The sequence below is a fragment of the Schistocerca nitens genome, chromosome 2, assembly GCF_023898315.1.
Source record: "Schistocerca nitens isolate TAMUIC-IGC-003100 chromosome 2, iqSchNite1.1, whole genome shotgun sequence".
NCBI classification, from domain to species: Eukaryota; Metazoa; Arthropoda; class Insecta; order Orthoptera; family Acrididae; genus Schistocerca; species Schistocerca nitens.
Genome location: NC_064615.1, coordinates 309,605,368 through 309,626,584, shown reverse-complemented (window position 1 = coordinate 309,626,584; position 21,217 = coordinate 309,605,368). Strand labels below are relative to the sequence as shown.

The window sequence follows — 21,217 nt, the reverse complement described above, 5'->3', positions numbered from 1 at the left end:
TACTGATGTACTCTCGCACAGTCCATGTTCTGTTCCTTGATAGACGGGCAGAAATATCTTTCAAGTACTAGGTCGAGCCTTGAAACATCATGTTCACAAACAACATGCAAAATTTTGACCTGAGTTTCTTTAAATTTAATGTTTTTCAGTTCGGAGGTCTAGCTTTGTTGCGGTCCTGAAATGTGAAAGTCTACTGATGTACTTTCGCACAGTCCATGTTCTGTTCCTTGATAGACAGGCAGAAATATCTTTCAAGTACTAGGTCGAGTCTTGAAACATCATGTTCACAAACAACATGCAAAATTTTGACCGGAGTTTCTTTAAATTTAATGTTTTTCAGTTCGGAGGTCTAGCTTGTTGCGGTCCTGAAATGTAAAAGTCTACCGATGTACTTTCTCACAGTCCATGTTCTGTTCCTTGATAGACGGGCAGAAATATCTTTCAAGTACTAGGTCGAGCCTTGAAACATCATGTTCACAAACAACATGCAGAATTCTGACCGGAGTTTCTTTAAATTTAATGTTTTTCAGTTCGGAGGTCCAGCTTGTTGCGGTCCTGAAATGTGAAAGTCTACTGATGTACTTTCGCACAGTCCATGTTCTGTTCCTTGATAGACGGGCAGAAATATCTTTCAAGTACTAGGTCGAGCCTTGAAACATCATGTTCACAAACAACATGCAAAATTTTCTGCGAAAGACTCCGAAAATTCGTGGAATGTCTCTTACGGTATTCAGGAAAACGAATCCCTCAACGATTAGAACTTCTATAGATTTCGGTTCAAGTGCTTCCAGTTTTTTTTTTTTTTCCTTGGTGTCACATCAACGCCGTTTTGTCCGTTTATTTATTGTTCCGTCCACGTGACAAATTGATAGCCGTACTGGAGTCATTGGATAACAAACCATTTCTAAACACTTTTTTTCTTTGAATAACGCTGAAAGGCTCTCAACATAGGAGCGTAACAAGAGTCCGGAAGCTGTTTTCGTTTTTGGAACTATAGGTGACGTCGGAAATCTTAAAATGATATACTGGTAATTGCGATTGCCATCCAAACGTTTAAGAAATTGAACCGGATGGCTATATTAGAGTTCAGTAAAATTCTTTGATATTTTTGAAAATACACTTAAGCCAAATGCCACGTGCAAAATGTCTAAAACAAATTTAAAAATAAGATTATAAAATCTTTGCACATTTTTAATATCAGGCGTATTACGATAATACCATCTGCCTACTTTTTTTCATAACAAAAATGGACCCGAGCGGAGACGCGATGTTTTTGACCAATACTGCTCATCTAGTTAGGAAGAAGAGTATCTAGTCTATCTGATATGGCTTTGGCCGTAAAACGGTGGGACGCGTTTCGGTCATGGGTTTTCATTAAGTTGGTGCATAAGCTCCTAGCGTTTCTCCACAAGTTTCTTAAACACATCAGATACACATAACAGACATTAGTCATCGATAATACACTCTCCTTCACTATTTACAAAAATCTGCTATAGAAATCACGGAGTTTTGAGGCGAATAACTCGTCAAGCCGTGAAAATCTGAGGACGCGAGATCAGGTGAATAAGGTGGGAGGGAACGGCTTCCCATTCCATCTACTGCATACTAAAAAATGGCTCTGAGCACTATGGGACTCAACTGCTGAGGTCATAAGTCCCCTAGAACTTAGAACTACTTAAACCTAACTAACCTAAGGACAACACACATATCCATGCCCGAGGCAGGATTCGAACCTGCAACCGTAGCGGTCGCGCGGTTCCAGACTGTAGCGCCAGAACCGCTCGGCCACCAGCGGCCGGCTACTGCATACTGTTCCTTTGTGAATCTAGCAGAATGAGGGTGCACGTTATCGTGGAGTAGTATGACTTCAAGCCGTCTTCCTGGTGCTTGTTCTTGGACTGCGTCTGCAACACGTCTCAGTTGTTGTCAATAAATGTCAGCAGTGATGGTTACACCTCGGGGAAGCAACTCTTAGTACACCACACCGTCGAGGTTCCACCAGATGTCTAATATTTTTGTTGCTGCTAACAGGCCTTTGTACTAATAGTTCCTGCTTTGTTTGAACTCATCCAACCCTTTATTTTCCTTGTGTTAATATAAATACACAGTTTCTCGTTACCAGAAACTGTAAAGGACAGGAATGGTTGGTGTTGTTCAGGAACCAATTGATGACGAGCTACCAAAGATGCTCATACGTCCATCCGCTGAATTTTGTTTTTAGCATAGAGCGTACGGTACCCATACACCCGATTTTTGAATCTTCCCCAATGCAAGCAATTGTCACGCGATGGTGGAATGATCACAGTTTATCACATCTGCTAGTTCTCGAGTACACTGTCGTGATTCATTGTGGATTAATGCGTTTAAACGACGTTCATCTAACTCCGTAGGCCTTCCCAGGCGTTGAGAGCCACTAATGTTAAAACGATCTTCCTTAAAACGAGAAAACCGTTTTCTTGCCGTACTGTGTCCAGTGGTATTATCCCCATATACGACGCAAACGTTTCTGGGTGCCTCCGCCGCTGTCACTTCTCAATTGAACTCAAAACAGAAGAATATTTCGGAAATATTCAGATTTCTCAACTTTGCACCTCACGTTCTAGCGTCCACAGCTGCACTTACTATCTCCAAATGACACAATGACAATATGCAAACTCAAATAGCAGCAGTGACCTACAAATAAAAAAGTGACAGTAGATAAAAAAACCTAGCCATCCTAATTCCAATGGGCAAACAAAAAAGGCTACGAAGCTAATCACTAGTTTTCAACTGAAATATCTGGGGCACAGCTATAGCAAATTGATTTTTACTACGTCTATTCTTTCATGAATTCTGTCTTGGTGTAATTCCCGTTATCTGTGTTGAACAATATCCTTCGAAAACACTGCTTCTTTCACATTGATAGAGGTGATGTAGTTAACACAAAGGACGCGCTTACAGGAGAAATGGAGTACAAATCCGTTGTCTCTCAAAATCGCTTAAGAAGAACAACGACATGGTTCCACTGAAAAGAAAACGGCCGAATTTCTTTCTTATTCGTGTCCGTTCAAAATACGTGTGCCCTAGCTAATTGTCTCATTGAGGAAGAGAAATGAGATCATAATCTTTTTTTCTCTAAATTTTTATTTTCCATCCCAACACGGCATTTCTTTATATCCTTGTACAAGAGCCGATTTTCGATAAGTTCGTTTCCTTCAAATAAGAGAGCAGTAAGTGCTTCTCAAGTACTCCAGTTCTCGTTACCAGATAACATTTTTTCCTTGGCATCTCATTTTGACCAGCCGTTTGAATACAGCTGCCCTTGACAATTGAAATTACAATCAATTACTCTTGTTTCGGACACCTTTTCCTTGCAGCGTATGTTGCTGGATCAATAGCTGTAGCTGTGTCTCGGGTTTCTTTCGTCTCCCCTCTTAAGACTCTGAACTAATACAGCTTACCGAAAGATGGAAGAAATGGCCTTCGGAGATTTACCAGCTGTCACTGTCCCCTAGCAAGTCACTCACCTGCTCATCTTCTGTCCCTAGTGTCGGACTTCGCTTTTTTTCTTTTTTTTATAACAGGTGATTTATCGCCTAGTACAGAACTGATCCACAAAAAGAAGGTACAGCAGAGAAGCTACAGACGAATGAAAATCAGTATAGCCTGGCACTGTATCTATTTAGAAATGGCCACGTAAATGAGAAGTAGCCCTTTCACAAGTTTCCTAACGCATCAGTCACAATAAAGCAGCCGGTGGGTGAACAGTGGACTTGCCGTTGGACAAGCAAAAACAACAAAAGTTCACCCAAACAGTAACGTCTTCAGTATTAAGACCAGACCCTCGAGAGAGCGCTAAATGAATTAACGTGAATCATAACAAAACGAGTTAACCGTGGGTCAACAGTGCACCTCCACGGAATACGAGAAGGTCCTGTAACCAACATAACAGAAGTTGGAGGTATAGCCGTTCATGCTGTTCTGGCCTACTATAGCCGCCAGCATCGTATCTTCAAGCTGGGTGACCCGAATGGGACGGATTCCCAGAACGCCGATCAGTATGTATGCCTCCGACACCGTGTGGCTTCAACGACGATTCTAATTAACGGCCAGGATATCAAGTTAGATTTCACCATTTTGGACGTTTTCTGTACTAAATAAGTGGGGAATGCCAAAATTATCAAGCTCCCTCCAATCGATGATCCCTTATGTAGGCAATAAATCGGTAGTATCTGCGGGCCAGTGAAAATTAGTTTAGTATTTCTAATTAACTAAGTAAGTTTGAAGACTTGTTGATTAATTAACCGATACGTCCGTGTTGGGCATCAGTTTACTCTGAAATGTTTTGGGAGTTCGAATCTGTGGGCAGAATTAAAGGATTAATTTTATTACTCTCTCATCCTTTGTTGTGGGGGCTGATGTGGACAGGCGCTGTGACCTCTCCAGGTGCATTATGTGCCTGACAAAAGTCAGTACGTTACGTCCTGTTTGTTCTAACTGCAGTGAGTTATCTTACGGCTACAACTTTTCCACAACGAAGTTCTGGCGTGTGACTCAGAAAAACGGCCAGGAAACGAAGTTAGATTTTTTTCAATCTTGGTCGTTTTCTCTACTAAATAAATGGGGAATGTCAAAATTATCATGCTCCCTCCAAGCGATGATCCTCTATGTAGAATTCTCGTGGGGGGTGGGGGGAATTCATTGTTTCACTGCCTTGCTTTTTGGCAAAGATAAACATTTCTGTCATATGTAAGTATACTCGTGTCATCTGAAATGAGCTTCGTATTATGTGCATCCTGATTGTGATACCCATGAGGAAAGTTGAAAAATTTAAACACCAAAATACCAAACGAAATAGTAGTGATTCACAGTTGGTTTCATATATTACCACTTGCCCCCTTTTGTAAACGTGAATTTGTGAACCAAATAGAGTGTCCCTGTCAAAATAAAGGGTGCTGCTTGTGACATTTGCCTTTAATTAAACATTTTCATCTCCAAGTTCATGACATTGTTCCACAAGTATGTCAATAGAAAAAGACAGCTCACTTGTTGCTAAAGAAATTTTAACTCTTTTCTGTCAACGTAATGTTAACAGTTGTAAATAATTTAGTTTAGTACCTTGGTGTCATAAATAATTTGCTGTTCATGTGACATTACTACTATGCTGTCCAAATGACATTAACACTGTTTAGGTTTATTATCTTTGTTTCATATATTACTTTTCGAATTAAAATTCTTGGTATTTCATTTTGGTAGCTCTTAGAATCAAAATTTCATGCATCTTTTTTTCAAACGGAGATACACTAGCATCTATAACTTTGTTTGTAAAATAATTTTTAAATACTGGTTGCTATGAGCAAAAAACATTCTGGGTATTGTAAAAGGTTTGTGTATTAAATGAAATAGCAGTAAATCACAGTTAGATTGGTATATTACCACTTGGTGCATCTTTTAGTGCAAATATAATGAAAACTATCTGTTTATTCGGGACATTCACTTCAAATATCCTTGTATGTTGAACACATCAGCGATATATAGCCTCGGTTATCAGAGGTTTCATTATTAAGAAGATCGTGAGCAAGCTAGTAGGTAAGAGTCGAGTCGCAGCGTTGCAGGAGTGGTCGTGGGATCGCGAAGGAGGGGGAGTTCTATCATGGCAGAGTAAGTAGCCTGGATAGCGGATGTGCCGCCCAGAGGTTTCCACTTCATATGTTCCGTGCTGAGTAACCTGAGGATGAAGGATGTTTCTTAAAATAAATAGTGACAGCACTAAGGTTGTTAGCTGCAAGCACGATTTCAGTAATTATTGTTGAGCAAATATTTCATTGTATCCAATAATGTCTTCATGATAGCAGTCAGCGAGAACTATCGACCATGTTTTCAATATTCGAATGACCGCCTCCCCAATTTAGATTCGTTAAATCATATTGTATCAGGAATTCTAGAAAACATATTTTTCTAACAGAAATATTTTGTAGAAGCAGATATTATCGAGCATGACAATGTGGAGGGGGAGAGAGAGACAGACAGAGAGAGAGATAATGCTATTTGTTCGTATTAGTTGGAGTCCACTTTTGCGTCAATAAAAAAATTTCAAAGTACTTCTTTTGCCATTTACTAATGTTTCACACAAGGCATATCCCCACCTTTGAAAGAATCTCGTTCGGTAAAATTTACATTGTCACGCCTTGCACTTTTGCGTGAACAGTAGCTACGCCTAATAATTTTGGAAAGAGACTCAAAAACTAATTTGCTAAAATTGAACTTAAAATAAAAAAGAATAAGACGTCAGACTGCAGTAGAATGATCTATTTCAGATAATTATTTGCAGTGCAGCAAGAGCAGAGACAAGTTAACCGTTGCACGCTAAGAATTTTTTGAAGGGTGTAAAGGAACATTTTGACAGAATATTAGGAACCTTTTTAAGCTAGTGAAATTTCATGTAACTTCAACCGATGACTTTTTTGTAATAGAGCATATTTAAATTACGTAAAAGTTAGTCATTATGAGTAGTCTTGTGAATATTCTTTTGTGCGGTCTAATTTACAGTCAGATGCATTTCAGACTAATTAAAATCCCATTCCTAAAAAGTAAGTTTCAGGTGGTCAATGTGAAATTTAGTTACACACAGTTTCAGCATACAAGTTATAGCTATACAGACAACTTTCATAGCGTAGTGTCGATAAATGGTTTGGTCATAGATGACTCAAAAACATCTTTATGTGGCTATTATTTGAAAGTACAGAGTCATTACCGGAGTTCATCAACATAAGTGACGTGTGCACATGGAGAAAGTTAACTGAAAACGCCAACTACACTCTAAATTTATTTGCGTACTATAATCCATAAAATGTTTCAAGTGCTTCTCGCTTTCAGCTTACCAAAATCTCAAAGAAAAACACGTTTTAACTAGCAGAACTGCACATTATGTTTAAACGATACCGTAAGAGAAATCTACACAGCTACTTAGTTGCCTGCTCTCTGACGAAACGTTTCTTTGAAATAGTACCTGTAAGTCATTTACAGTACATATTAGAAATTTATATATATGCCACTGTCACAGCACACAGTATTATCTTCAACACGTCTTTCGTATTACAATTCACTCTTCAAAATGGCTCTGAGCACTATGGGACTTAACTTCTAAGGTCATCAGTCCCCTAGAACTTAGAACCACTTAAACCTAACTAACCTAAGGACATCACACACATCCATGCCCGAGGCAGGATTCGAACCTGCGACCGTAGCGGTCGCTCGGTTCCAGACTGTAGCACCTTTAACCGCTTGGCCACCACGGCCGGCAATTCACTCTTCCATTAAACTCACGATCAACACTCATGAATCGGTGGAACGAGTGTTCCGTAAGGTCCTTCTTTCGTGGATGAACTACATTTTCTTAATTCTCTTCCAATGAATCTCAGCTCTGAATACGCGTATCGTTGTCGTAGTTCTGGTCTGCAGTCCAAAGACTGGTTTGACGCAACTCTCGACGCTAGCGGCGTGCAAGGGCGGCGTGGTATATAAAATATTAAGAAAATCTTAGTAACAAACAATTACGTTTATCTTTTTCTTCTAACGAAGAAGACTTCGTTGATCTGGATTGAACTGCGCCCGACTTCGGTGTTAACTAGACACGGTGACTGTGAAACCACGGTATTGTTTTTTTAGAATTGTTTGAAGTGATCGGGCGATCAGCTCGACATCGGCCGTCGGCGGAATGGCTCGTTGACGGCTGCACTGTGACTTGTATCCATAACTATCGCGGCTCGTATATTTCGACGACTCCTTACAGCCCTTCAGATTTGGTGAGGAAGACTTGACTGCAGTATGAAGCGATTCCCAGTTATTGACAAACATAAGACACCAGTAGTCCATTAACTGGAGTACGGGACGGAAATATTCCTTAGGCGAAAATGAGAAGATATGATGAAAACTACGTGTTGCTAAGCTTCACGTAAATCATAGCCAACGGTGAAGAACGTCCTCACTGTGTAATTTGTTTAACCATTTTAGGTGCTCACGCTTGACAGGTTAAAGAGACTTCTTGAAACTAAACATCCTGATTAATGGGAAAAACCGAAAGAATAGTTTGTCAGGAAACTTATTTTTTATTGTCTGCAGAGAAGATCTTTGCAAAAAAGACGAATGTGACTTCTAAGACTCTTTTAACCTCTTACCATTTTTGGCATAGGATTGCTAAATGTAAGAAAACAAACGGTTGCAGAAACTTTGCTTTTATCAGCACCGATTGAGATAGTATCAACAATCTTTGGTGTCTCATTTGCTGGACGGTTGAAAAGTATTACTATCTCTAACGACAAAGTACGTAAAATATTTTTAGACATTCCTGACGATTTACTTAGGCAGTTGATCAAATTGCGTAAAAACTAATTTGCATTTGAAGTGGAACAAGTGACTGATATTCGCCAAGATGCTCATGTGATTGCTTAAGTTCGTTTCGTTGATGTGTTTATTCGAGATAAATTGCTTTTCTGTGAGTCGATATTGAAAGAAGCTGCAGCTCAAAGTCTTATTGTAATGAGCAATACTTTTTTTAAAAAAACTCAGAACGACATATCATGAAATAGGTGCATCTGTCTGTCCAATGTCTGGAATGAGTGGTGGGTTGCACGCTAGAGTTATAGTTCCTGGACTCACTGCATGGTACATCGGGAGGCTCTGGCCGCTAAAGAACGTTACCCACCTCCTCATGAAGTGCTTCAAATGGTTATACAAACAGTTAATGTTATTAAGGCAAATCTATAAATTCAAGGCTTTTTAAAGTGCAATGTGAGGAGATATGTCCTGAAGACACTCAGTTGATCTTTTTTAGAAGTGCTCGATTGCTTTCAAGAGCTAATGTACAAAAACAATGTTTGAACTGAGGAATGAAGTCTTCTGGTTTTTAAGGGAGGAGAGAACTCCCTCTCTGGCAGACTGTTTCAGCAACGGAGGTTTCCTGTGGAAAATGGCTTACCCCACTGACATTTTTAAGGAACTAGAAATTCTTAACACTTTACTTCATGGTAACCAGGTAACTGTACTACCTGGAAATGAAAAAGTGAAGGTGTCCATAAAGAAATCAGAGCTTTGGCAAAATCTAATGAGTACTCGAATGCTAGATATGTTCTCCCTAGAGAACAGCGAGGACAAAAATAATCCGATACTTTCAACGAAGATAATAGCCTGCCTTTTTCATCCTTTCCCAATACTAAAAGTTCACTTCGAAAAGTATTTCAGCGACGATATTCACAACATTATTTACATAAAAAATCTACTGAGAAAAGCTCCTGCCCGATCATTGCTAAATATAAAAAAGTAATAACAATTTATTGATGTCACTTGTGGTACCCCACTGAAGAGTAAATTAAATGAAGTATCTCTGTTGGCGTTTGGATATATATTATCAAGGAATTGACACCACTGAATCAAAATGCAACGAAGATCCTAATTCTTTTTGCAACAACACGTTTGGGAGAGACTGGCTTTGTGGTTTTGGCAGTTATGAAGTAAAATTCCCGTTCAAAAGCAAATGTAAGCAAAAAACTTTGAGTGGCTGTATCTGCTATTACAGGACGTTTTCAAAAAAAAAAATTCTTCTCTAAAGTAAGTGCATCCATCACACTTAAATTTAAATATTTAGTGCCTTTTAATCCTTGTTCGCTAAAATGCAAATATTCTTCATTTCATGGTTTTTGAATAAATGAAAATTAAATAAAGTTAAACTATTTATTCCGTATTTTCGTTATAATAATTCATGTAGTTTCGGTTTCTGTTTGCGTAAAATCCTTTTAAATTGAATTTGCTGAAACAGAGAGTAAGGAAAAGAAAACACAAAAAGGGACTATTTTTGTTAATAATATAAACTGCGGTGGATCATGATACAACTCGAGGAAAAGGAATTTATTGGCGTGTTTCATGTTTACGAAGTGTTGTTATGAGTGACAGAAATAAATACTTGTACATATAATTCGTTTGATTTTGTGATATGTACTTGCAGATAAATGCAGTGTCAGTTGGAAACATGAAGTAGTATATTTATGCTTTAGAATAAACACAAATTTTATTTTCTTCGGTGGTTATTTGCTAATGAGCGTGCTGTATTATGATTTTAGATATCAATACAGTTTGAGAGACAATTACTCAAAGCGTAAATAAGAAGTAAGTAGTTATCTGTGCCATGTCCTACTTCACTCACTGATTTTGTATGAAATTAAGCAAATGGTGAACGCACTACCACGGGAAAGAAAAAAGTGAAACTGAGATAGTATTCTTTTTTGTAATACAAGCTCATGATATTTTGAACATGATGTCCTAACGGGACGGCGCTGCACGGAATCGCATGTGGCTCGTTTCCAGGACTAGCTTTTTATCTCCGTATCCCGCCACACCTCAGTACACTTCGTGACTGGATCTCATGAAATGACTTGCCCAAGTGCCCTACAAACAAAACTGTTGGTGCTACCGATGAATTACCCTCGAAACCACTAGCGACATCGCCATCGCCTCTTCTAGCATCATGAGTCACATGTGTCAATTAATAAAATCATTTGTTACCCACAAAAGTTTTTTAATTGCAAATATTCTATCAATCATTTCGTGCCTGCCATCTCATTGGCTAGGTATTGTAACTGTCACCAACTTCAGGGCCGATTTGAGTAAGATATCGGGGCATATTGCTATGATGTCTACCAAATGTACCGCTTGTTCACTCCCCGCTCTACTTGTTTCTCCGAGCAGGAAAATAACTGTGCCATAAGGATAATCCTACATCGTTACTTCTTCCAGTCACTGAATAAACGGTTTTACTAGTCCATTTCCACAGCGCTGGGGCGCAATAGCCCTAACGAGATTCTCCAGCAAACAAGCTTATTTAAAAGGTAGAAATTTGTTCTGAGACCAACAAAACAATTTTCCCAGGATGAAAATCTTAATCTTTTCCTACAGGGTGCAGACTGAAACACAGGACGGGAGGAAGAAACGAAGGAAAGAAGGAAGAAGATTATCATTTAACGTCCCGTCGACAACGAGTTCATTAGAGACAGAGCACAAATTCGGTTTACGAAAAGGATGGGAAAAGAAATAAGTCATTCCCCTTTCAAAGGAACCATCACAGCATTTGCATGGAGCGAGGTAGGGAAATTATGGAAATTCTAGATCTGGAAGGTAGGGCGGTGATGTGAGCCGTCGTCCTCCCAAATGCAAATCTAGTGTGCAAACCACTGCGTCACTTCGCTCGATTTGAAACATAGAACACCCTAGAGAAATCAGTTGCGAATCTAACGTAGCTAATTTTTTTTTTTATCTCACGAATCCCATTTTTACATTTTAGGTCAATATGTGCTTTGACACAGTAGTCATCATAATCAGCGTCAACCACTTGACATCCATCGCAAAAGAGAGTCCCCCTCCATTTTTATCTAGCCGTTACAGTCTTCAGTTACACAAACTTATATCACACCTGACTGTTGCCATCTACACACTCTCTCTAACAGTGTACTCTTTTGTCCAAAGGCCATCCAGTCGCCTGGCAACATGCCTCGCTCGTATCCAATTCATTTTCATTACAGTCATAACGTCTTCCCCTGCAGTGTTTCCTGTCTCTTCTCTTAATTCCCAATATGCATCTGTACATTCCTTCCTGACCAACTATCATATACTGACTGATTTCTCCACCGAAAATCCACGTCCACTCCCTAAAGACAAAATTGGTAACGGATACCGATTGGAATCTTCGATTTGTAAATCATATTCAGTTTCACCTACTTCTACATGATTACTCTGCAATTCAGTATGAAGTGCCTGGCAGAAGGTTCATCGAACCACCTACAAGCTGTTTCTCTACCGTTGCATTCTCGAACAGCGAGCGAGAAAATCTAACACTTAAATTTTTCCGCGCGAGCTCTGATTCCTCTTATTTTATTACGACGATGATTCTTCCGTATGAAGGTGGGCGGCAACAACACCCTCTGAGGACAAAACTACTGGTTGAAATTTCATGATAATATCCTATCCCAATGAAAAACGCCTTGGTTTTAATGATTGCCACCTGAATTCGCATATCATATCCGTGGCATTCTCTCTCCTATTTTGCGATAATACAAAACGAGCTGGCCTTCTTTGAACTCTCTCGGTGGCCTCCGTCAGTTCTATCTGATGTGGATCCCACTCCGCAGAGCAGTACTCCAGAATAGGGCGGACAAGCCTAGTGTGAGCAGTCTCTTTAGTAGACCTGTTGCATTTTCTATGTGTTCTGTCAATAAATCACAGTCGTTGATTTGCTTTCCACACAACATTATCTATATGTTCCAATTTAAATTATCCCTAATTGTAATCTCTACTACTTAGCTGAATTTACAGCCTTCAGATTTTTGTGTTTTATGCTATAAAAGAAATTCCGCTGATTCCTTTTAGCACTCATGTGGATGACTTAACACTTTTCGTAAATCAGAGTCAATTGACACTTTTTGCAGCATACAGATATATTGTTTAAATCATTTTGTAGTTAGTTTTGATCGTCTGATGGCTTTACATGACGGTAAAGAACAGCGTCATCTGCAAAAAGTCTAAGAGGACTGCTCATATTGTCTCGTAAATCGTTTATATAGATCTGTGTGTTTTATCGTGTAACTGAAGATTAGCGAATTCCTTTTAGAACTCCTGTATATGACTTACACTTTTCATTATTTAGAATCAACTGCCACTTTTTGCACCATAGAGTTATCTTGTCTAAATTATTTTGTAAATCGTTTTGATCCGCTGATGACTTTACTAAACGGTAAATAACAGTATCATCAGCAAACAGTCTAAGAAGGTTGGTGGTTTATGTAAATCAGGAACAACAGAAGGCCTACAATACCTCCTTGGTGAAACCCAGATACTACTTCGCAATGTCTTTTCCTCAGTTATTACAAACTGTGAACTTCCTAACAGGAAATCACGAATCCAGTCGCACAACCTTTAACGCAAATGTAAGTCGTGCATAACCTTAAATATAACACTTCATTGCAACTCTGGGAGGAATTTTGCATAATTTGACCGTGCTGACCTAGTGGACAGAGGGTATCGAAAAATGACTTGCAATTAATAGAAAAACTGAAGGATTTTATTTTTGGAAGTTAAGAAAGTAATTGAATTCACTTAAAACAATGAATATACGGTCGCCAGCCTAATCAGGCATAATAATTTAGAATATTACGTTCAAAGATTTTAACTGTAATTTTACGAAAGGAAACTTTCGTTACATCTTCCCTTGTAAAGTGCAATGAACACACACAATTACCAGGCGAACTGAACAGCAGATAGCAGTAGTTAGCATTCGCGTAATTGGCAATCACAGAAAGACAAATGTCCCTATACATTTATTAATAATAATTATCATCTCAACGATTAACCGATTTAGTACCAAATGTTATCAAAGGCATCACAAGACCAAATCTGAGCATGAACAGAGTCCTGATTTAACTAACACCCAAACATCACAAATGAAATTGAATGACACTGTACATACACTTCTAATATTCACTCTACTGTGGCAATGATTCATATTTCATTAGCAAAACTACTATTTAAATTAACTTTGTTATACTAGAAAAGATTAAAGTGGGGACCCATAAACAGTAACTTTCTTTACAAGCAAACTATGCACACATTTCATAAACAATTTGAATCACACTAATACTGATTTCCAACCCCACTTGAGATTATTTGTCTTTCAATGCTTTATAGCAATTTAAACTGACAGTATTCTTAATCAACATCAGAAATAAGTTCAAGGTAAAGTTGAGTTTCAAGTAGGTTCAAAATTGTTTGCCTCTTACATTACTTGTGAAGCAAGTAAATTTAACTAACAACATTTATGCACTTTAGCACTAAAACTTTGGCACATTCAAAGTAGAAACAATTCAAAGCAAAATAAAGTTTCTTTTATAAGTTCCAATTTATGTGCTTGTCTCTTTACCTGTGAAATAAGTAATTTAACTAACAACATTTATATGCTTTAACACTGAAACTTAGGCACATTCCAATAGAAACAAGTTAGTGGTTCTTCATAAACGGGATACTCGGTCTTTATTGCATTTAGGATAGGACCCTGCTTGATTTCATGAACAGGGCAGTTTCCCAGTTCAAACACGAATTTTTATCATTGAAATTATTATTGAAAAACACTCACACACAGACATACTGGTTCATAGTGATATACATATCTGATTTCCAAAGTTGGTGAATCAGTGGCGCAATAGTGGTGGCAAGCACGTGGCGTCTATCTATTCTCACTTCTGGCGGTTTAATGCTGTATTCAAATCTTCTTGGCGACTTATTAAACATTTTAGAGCCATTCAAAACTACGAGAGCACCATTTTTCAGCCGAAGCCACATCCGATGGCATTCCATCATAAATCGGTATCTGAATGCCTCACTTGGCACTCGCGGTGTTGACTGTACAACTGTTAGCCCCTGACTGCGTAATGTGCTCTCTCTCTCTCTTGCCGCCCAGATTGACCGCCTGATCCACCTTTTCGCACGTGCCAAGCCCCTTCAAAAAATGGTTCAAATGGCTCTGAGCACTATGGGACTTAACATCTTAGGTCATCAGTCCCCTAGAACTTAGAACTACATAAACCTAACTAACCTAAGGACATCACACACATCCATGCCCGAGGCAGGATTCGAACCTGCACCCGTAGCAGTCTCACGGTTCCGGACTGCAGCGCCTAGAACCGCACGGCCACCGCCGCCGGCTCAAGCCCCTTCCGTGACGGAGGGGTTCCCTACGTCTTTTAAGATATATCATACAACTTCCCTAAGTATGAACCAGTTTTATACATACGATTTCTCTTTTATAAACAGGCATATTTTATAAAGATTCATTATTTAAACACACTGTTAAGTTTTTTCAAAATATCCCTCACAAACTTCCACTTCCCTCTGGCAATTCAAAGACATTAATCAGTAAAGAACAACTACTTCATAGTTACATACACATAATTACATTGTATAAACTACTTACAATCGTTAATGGTGTTACAAACTGAGGTGATACTCCATATGCACGCAGTTTAATTAGAAGTCGCTGGTGAGGAACGATGTTAAAAGCCTTCTGCATATCTAAACATATGGAATCAATTTGACGTCCTCTGTCGATAGCACTCATCACTTCGTGAGAATAAAGAGCAGGTTGTGTTTCACAAGAACGATATTTTCTGAATCCGTGTAGGCTATTTGTCAATAAATCGTTTTCTTCTAGGCGATTCGTAAAGTTAGAACGTAGTATATGTCCCAAAATGCTACTGCAGATCGACGTTAGTGACATACGTCTGTAATTAAGCTGATTAGCCTTGTTTTCTTTCTTGGGTAATGGTGTGACTTGTGCAGCTTTCTAGCTTTTGGGTGAAGATCTTCTTACGAGCAAGCGGTTGTATATGATTGCTAAGTATGGAGCTATTGTATCAGCATATTCAGAAAGGAACCTGGCGGGTATACAATCTGGAGCGGAAGCCCTGCCTTCCTTAAGTATTTCAAACTGCTTCGCTACACCGAGAATATCTACTTCTAAGTTACTCGCTTTTGCAATTGTTCTTGATTCGAATTCTGGAATATCTACTTCGTCCTCTTCTGTGAAGGAATTTCGGAAAACCGTATTTAGTAACTCTTCTTTAGTGACACTATCAATAACGTCACCAGTGATATCGCGCAGTGGAGTTTTGATTGCGTCTCCCCGCTGGTACATTTCATATACGACCAGAATTTCTTTGGGTTTTCTGCCAGATTTCGAGAAAGATTTTCGTTTTGGTTACTATCAAAAGCATCTCACATTGAAGTTCCCGCTAAATTTTGAACTTCTGTAAAACTTCGCAGGTCTTTTGGATTTCGCGTTCTTTTAAATTTTGCATGCTTTCTACGTTGTTTCTGCAATAATTTTCTCACCTGTTTGTGTACTATGGGGGATCAGTACCATCTCTTATTAATTTATTTGGTATATCTCTCTCAACTGCCGTAGGTACTTCTTTGAATTAAAATCTCATCTGATCTACAGACTGGAAGGTGTGGAGACGGTCTCTTAGGAAGATGTCAAGCGAATTTTTATCTGCTTTTTTAAATAGTTGTATTTGGCGTTTATATTCGGTGGGTTTGGGTGTTGCGATAATCAGACTAGCTACGACAGCCTTGTGGTCACTAATCCGTGTATCTGTCATGATGCTTTCTATCCAGTCAGGATTATTTGTCGTTAAGAGGTCAAGTGTTCTTTCGCAAACATTTACAATTCGAGTGGGCTCCTGACCAAATGTTTCAAAATAAGTTTTTGAGAAGGTATTCAGTGCGATTTCGGATGAATTTTATGTCTTACCCGACTCTAAACATATATTTTAGCCAACATATCGAGGGTAGATTGAAGTCACCATCAACTATATTTGTATGAGTCGGGTACCTACTTTAATGACACTCAAGTCTTTTTTGATCTTTTCAGCAACTGTATCATCTGGGTCAGGCGGTGGGTAAAGTAACCAATTATTAGTTTAAATAGACACCCTAGCTGCAAGCAGGCGTTGATACACTTCATTGGGGACATGTTGAAAATGTGTGCCCCGACCGGGACTCGAACCCGGGATCTCCTGCTTACATGGCAGACGCTCTATCCATCTGAGCCACCGCGGGCACAGATGATAGTGCGTCTGCAGGGACTTATCCCTTGCACGCTCCCCGTGAGATCCACATTCCCAACATGTCCACAACACTACATTCGTAGTGCGCCTAATAGATGTTTGCCCATAATACTCATTACTCGTGGCAGATTAATCTACCAAGTCCCGTACGAGTTCGGGCATAGCGTGTGCTTTCGCACAAGAAGGTCAAAGGCCGGGAACCCATATTTTTTAACTATGTATGACGGTAGTATCTGTTCCAGAACTTGCTAGATTAATCTGCAACGAGTAATGAGTATGATGGGCAAACATCTATTAGGCGCACTACGAATGTAGTGTTGTGGACATGTTGGGAATGTGGATCTCACGGGGAGCGTGCAACGGATAAGTCCCTGCAGACGCACTATCCTCTGTGCCCGCGGTGGCTCAGATGGATAGAGCGTCTGCCATGTAAGCAGGAGATCCCGGGTTCGAGTCCCGGTCGGGGCACACATTTTCAACATGTCCCCAATGAAGTGTATCAACGCCTGCTTGCAGCTAGGGTGTCTATTTAATTATTTCATTTCTAGCAAAGCTGCATGGTCATCGACGGTAACTGTTCTTTCTGGAACAGATACTACCGTCATATATAGTTAAAAAATTATTAGTTTATTCCTGTTGTCAAATTGACCTCTACCCAAATTAACTCACTGGAGCTATCTGCTTCAATTTCGCTACAAGGTAAGCTACTTATGACAGCAATAAATGCTCCACCAGCTACGGTATTTAACCTACCTTTTATGAGCACGGTTAGGTCCTTGATAAAAATTTGGGCTGAAATTATTTCCGGCTATAGCCAGCTTTCCATACATATAAAGATTTGAGCTACACTGCTTTCTATTAGCGCTTGGAGCCCTGTTTCTTTTCCAACACAGCTACAACTGCAATACCGCTTATTTGAAGGTCTACCTTCCTATGTTCGTCTTGACTCCTTTTTATGCAGTTTCCCAAGACCTTCTAACCAGAGAAAACCGCCCAGTTCCTTCCACATAGATACTCATGTAGTGGACACCGACCTATTAAGCAGATCTCGAAAACCCACCAGCCTATGATGCAAGTCGAGAAACCTGGAGTCTACACAGTCGCAGGACCGTCTGAGCCTCTGATTCAGGCTCTCCACTTTCTTCTGTACCAAACGACCACAGTCGGTTCTGTCGTTGACGCTAGGAATGGTGAACTCCACCTTCATATCGCAAGCAAGACTGGCAGCTTTTACTTCAGCTAGGCACCCGAAACCAGAGAAAATGTCTTCCTATACAAAGTGACACACATCATTAGTTCCGACATGAGTCAGCCACGGCAGTTGTCGGCACTCTGTAGGTTTCAGGGTATCCGAATGTGCCCGTTCCACATCTGCCTTGACTCCTCCCAATAAGCGCACAAAGTGCGCACTGGGTTCCTTCTCTCCTTCGCAGCCATATTCCTAAGGGACCCCATTACGCGCCTAGCGTTGGAACTCCCAATTACCGGGACACCCACCCTCTGTGAATGCCAAGACCTTGCAGGCCGAGAGCATTCCTCTGGAACGGGACGAGTAACTTCATCCGGCTCAGGGACTTCGTCAACCACATATATCGCGCGAAACCAGTTCGTCAGACGAAGCGGTGGGTTCCTCTGATCAACTCCTTGGAAAGTCCTTCGCTGCTCACCTTGGAACGACCTCCCACTCGACCACGGATGAGGGGTCAACCTCAGTGCGGACAGTACGCGGGGCAGCCACAGTAGTGGACTGATCGGTGGACACGTGATCTGCGTTGGATGTCCCTCGGGTCACCCCATCCTGCGCCCTACAGTGATGTCCATTGTCAACAGCCTCAAGCTGCCTGACCAAAGCAACACCGCCCGGAACTGTGAGAGAAAGGTCACCTACTCGGCTTTTATCTGAACACAACAGTCACAGCTCCTATCCATATTAAAGAGAGTCTGATAAATACAGACAAACACGAGAAATAAGCTTTGAAGCTAATGTACACTGACGAAATTTAAAATAAGGCTCTTCTTATGAGAAGCTGCCTCTATTCACACTACTCTGACGAGCTGCTGAACTGTGACAGATGTTACTCGACTGATAATAATAATCAGCGTCAATCATATGACATCCATTGCTAAACAGAGTCCCCCTCCATGCTTGTAAAGCCCTTACAGTCTTTAGCTACACACATGTATGGCACTCCTGGCTGTTGCCATCCACACACTCTCTCTAGAAATGTACACTTTTGTCCAATGGTCATACAGTCGCCTGGCAGCATGTCCTGCTAACCTCCAATTCATTTTTAATACAGTCGTAATGTAATTCACTGTATTGTGTTTCCCGTCTCTCCCCATAAATCACAGTATATATGTCTACATTCCTCCCATGCCCGCTATCAGATTTTCAATGGTTTCCCTGTCTAAAATCTATGTTCACTACCATAAGTCAGAATTCTTAACACGTACCAATCCTAAACTTTCCATTTCTAGCACATTTGAATCTTAGTTTTGTAAACATCATTTAGTTAACAAAAGCCAATACCTCCATTTTGTTTATCCTATCTTATTTGTCTCCATCCAGTAGTTATCTTCAACTATAATAAGTACTATATAAAGAAAATATCATTAACTGGTTCTGCCACTCAGTTATTACTTTATATGTATTTTCTCTATTAATCTCAAGCAAATTGGTAATGAGTGCTCATTATTTCACCATGTTGTTTCGTTCACAAATCGTACAGCTTGTTCCTTGGCTTCATCAACGTCCATCATCAGTGATAATTTTACTGAACGTGCTGCTACGATATAGTAAAAAACTATTGTTTGCGTCTTTGGCTCGTCTCTACTTCATACCATTTATGGTTGTATCTGTCACTTTCTCAAAACAAAAATTTAAATTAATTTATCCCTGATACACACGATCAGACTAAAGCGTTTGTTACGTTGGATAATACGTAAGTGCTCCATGTAAATAATGTTTTCCAAGAACGAGTTTAAAGTTCAGAATTGTTCAGTATTTATTCATTATTTTTACATAATATAGAGCAGACTGATGAGAACCTAATTTCTGAAGCTACTCAGGTCTGTAATTGGCCATACGGGGGTTAGAAACTCACTGTAAATTTAAATTCAATTCGTTTGTAGTAGGTAGTTCGCGGCATCAGCACACTCTTGATATCAAATTGATATGTTGATTAACAAAAATTGATCAATTACTCATCCCCCACCACCAACCACCCTCGCCCCCTACCACGTCCACCCCCTTCCATGACCACGCCCCTCGCCATCCCCGGAAGATGTCACCTATTTTTCTCAGTCTGAACGTGGCTCCCAGCCCCTTCCCCCCTCTCCACCTTCCACATCCATAACCTACCCTATTAGTGGGAATTTCGAATTTTGGTTGAAATTACGAATTTTGATGGGAATTTCTTTGACTCAGGGCTGTGCTGACGTCCCATCCCATGCCCACCCTGGGACTGGCAGGAAATTAAAATTGGCGGTACCCTTTCTGGGACTCGATACCTGGTCATCCTGGATGGAAAGCCCAATTGCACCTTCCCACCCCCCCCCCCACCCTCCCCCAACACAATTAAACCTCCAGAGGCGCTTGGAATTGATGCGAAATAAAATTTGGCATTACACTTACAGGACTCGAATCCTGGTGCTCCTGGATGAAAAGCCCAATTGCACCCCCCTAACACAATTATACCACCAGAGGCGCTTGGAGTTGATGCGAAACTAAAAATGGCGGTGCCCTTTTTCTGGGACTCATACCCTGATTCTACTGGACGGAAAGCCCAAGTGCACCCCTCCCCCCCCCCCCTCCAACACATGGAAAATGTCCAGAAGATGGAGAGGAAGGTTAGATTAGTGTACTATATTTATTTTGTTCGGGAAACTGACTCAAAGATCGATCCTAATTACGTAATTAATCACAAATATCGGGCCTAATTACACAACTGCATAGATAGCACTACACGCTGGCGATATAAACGCGCAGTACAACTCAAAAAATGATAGTACCATGCTACTTGTGTTATCATGCAGGGCAAAAATTTCGCAATACCACTCGAAACTAGTGAGACACACACTCTAACTCTACCCTTCACCTACAATCTGGCAGGAAAAGGCAAGTTTGTAAGGTACTATCTTTATTCTTTTTAGCAGGAAATACACTCATCTGATGAGATGCTCGTGTTAGACAGAGAGGAGTTTAAAAATTGTATTACCTGTAAGCATACAGTATCCATCGCTGTTCAATGTCAGAGTTTGCAACAGATGCCAATACACACTACAACAACTGATGGAGAATAATGAATCACAGTTCTAATTGCACTTCGAAATTGTCATGAAAAACCCAGCACTCATAATGAATGGGTCCTAATACACCACATATACTGGGGAAAATCATCGTCCTAAAAGACTGCATGGGGGCAGTGGTTGAACGTGCGTTCTCCTTGGTAGGCGTCCAAAAACTTCCGAAAATCAATGCTTTCTTCTTTCCTTCCTCCAACCCCCTCCTTCCATCCACCTAAGGGGGAGGGAGCGGGGGGGGTGGGGAAGGCTTCTTGAAACGGCCAGCTGCT

At 40.2% G+C, this 21,217-nt stretch overlaps 2 non-coding genes across 2 annotated transcripts; one reads left to right on the top strand and one right to left on the bottom strand.

Moving 5' to 3' along the window:
* Positions 1-16,561: 16,561 nt before the first annotated feature.
* On the bottom strand, positions 16,562-16,636 carry Trnat-ugu (transfer RNA threonine (anticodon UGU)). Its single transcript has one exon. It is a non-coding gene; the product is annotated as a tRNA-Thr (tRNA).
* Positions 16,637-17,036: 400 nt separating this feature from the next.
* Trnat-ugu (transfer RNA threonine (anticodon UGU)) lies at positions 17,037-17,111 on the top strand. The gene has a single exon. It is a non-coding gene; the product is annotated as a tRNA-Thr (tRNA).
* The last annotated feature ends 4,106 nt before the right edge of the window (positions 17,112-21,217 follow it).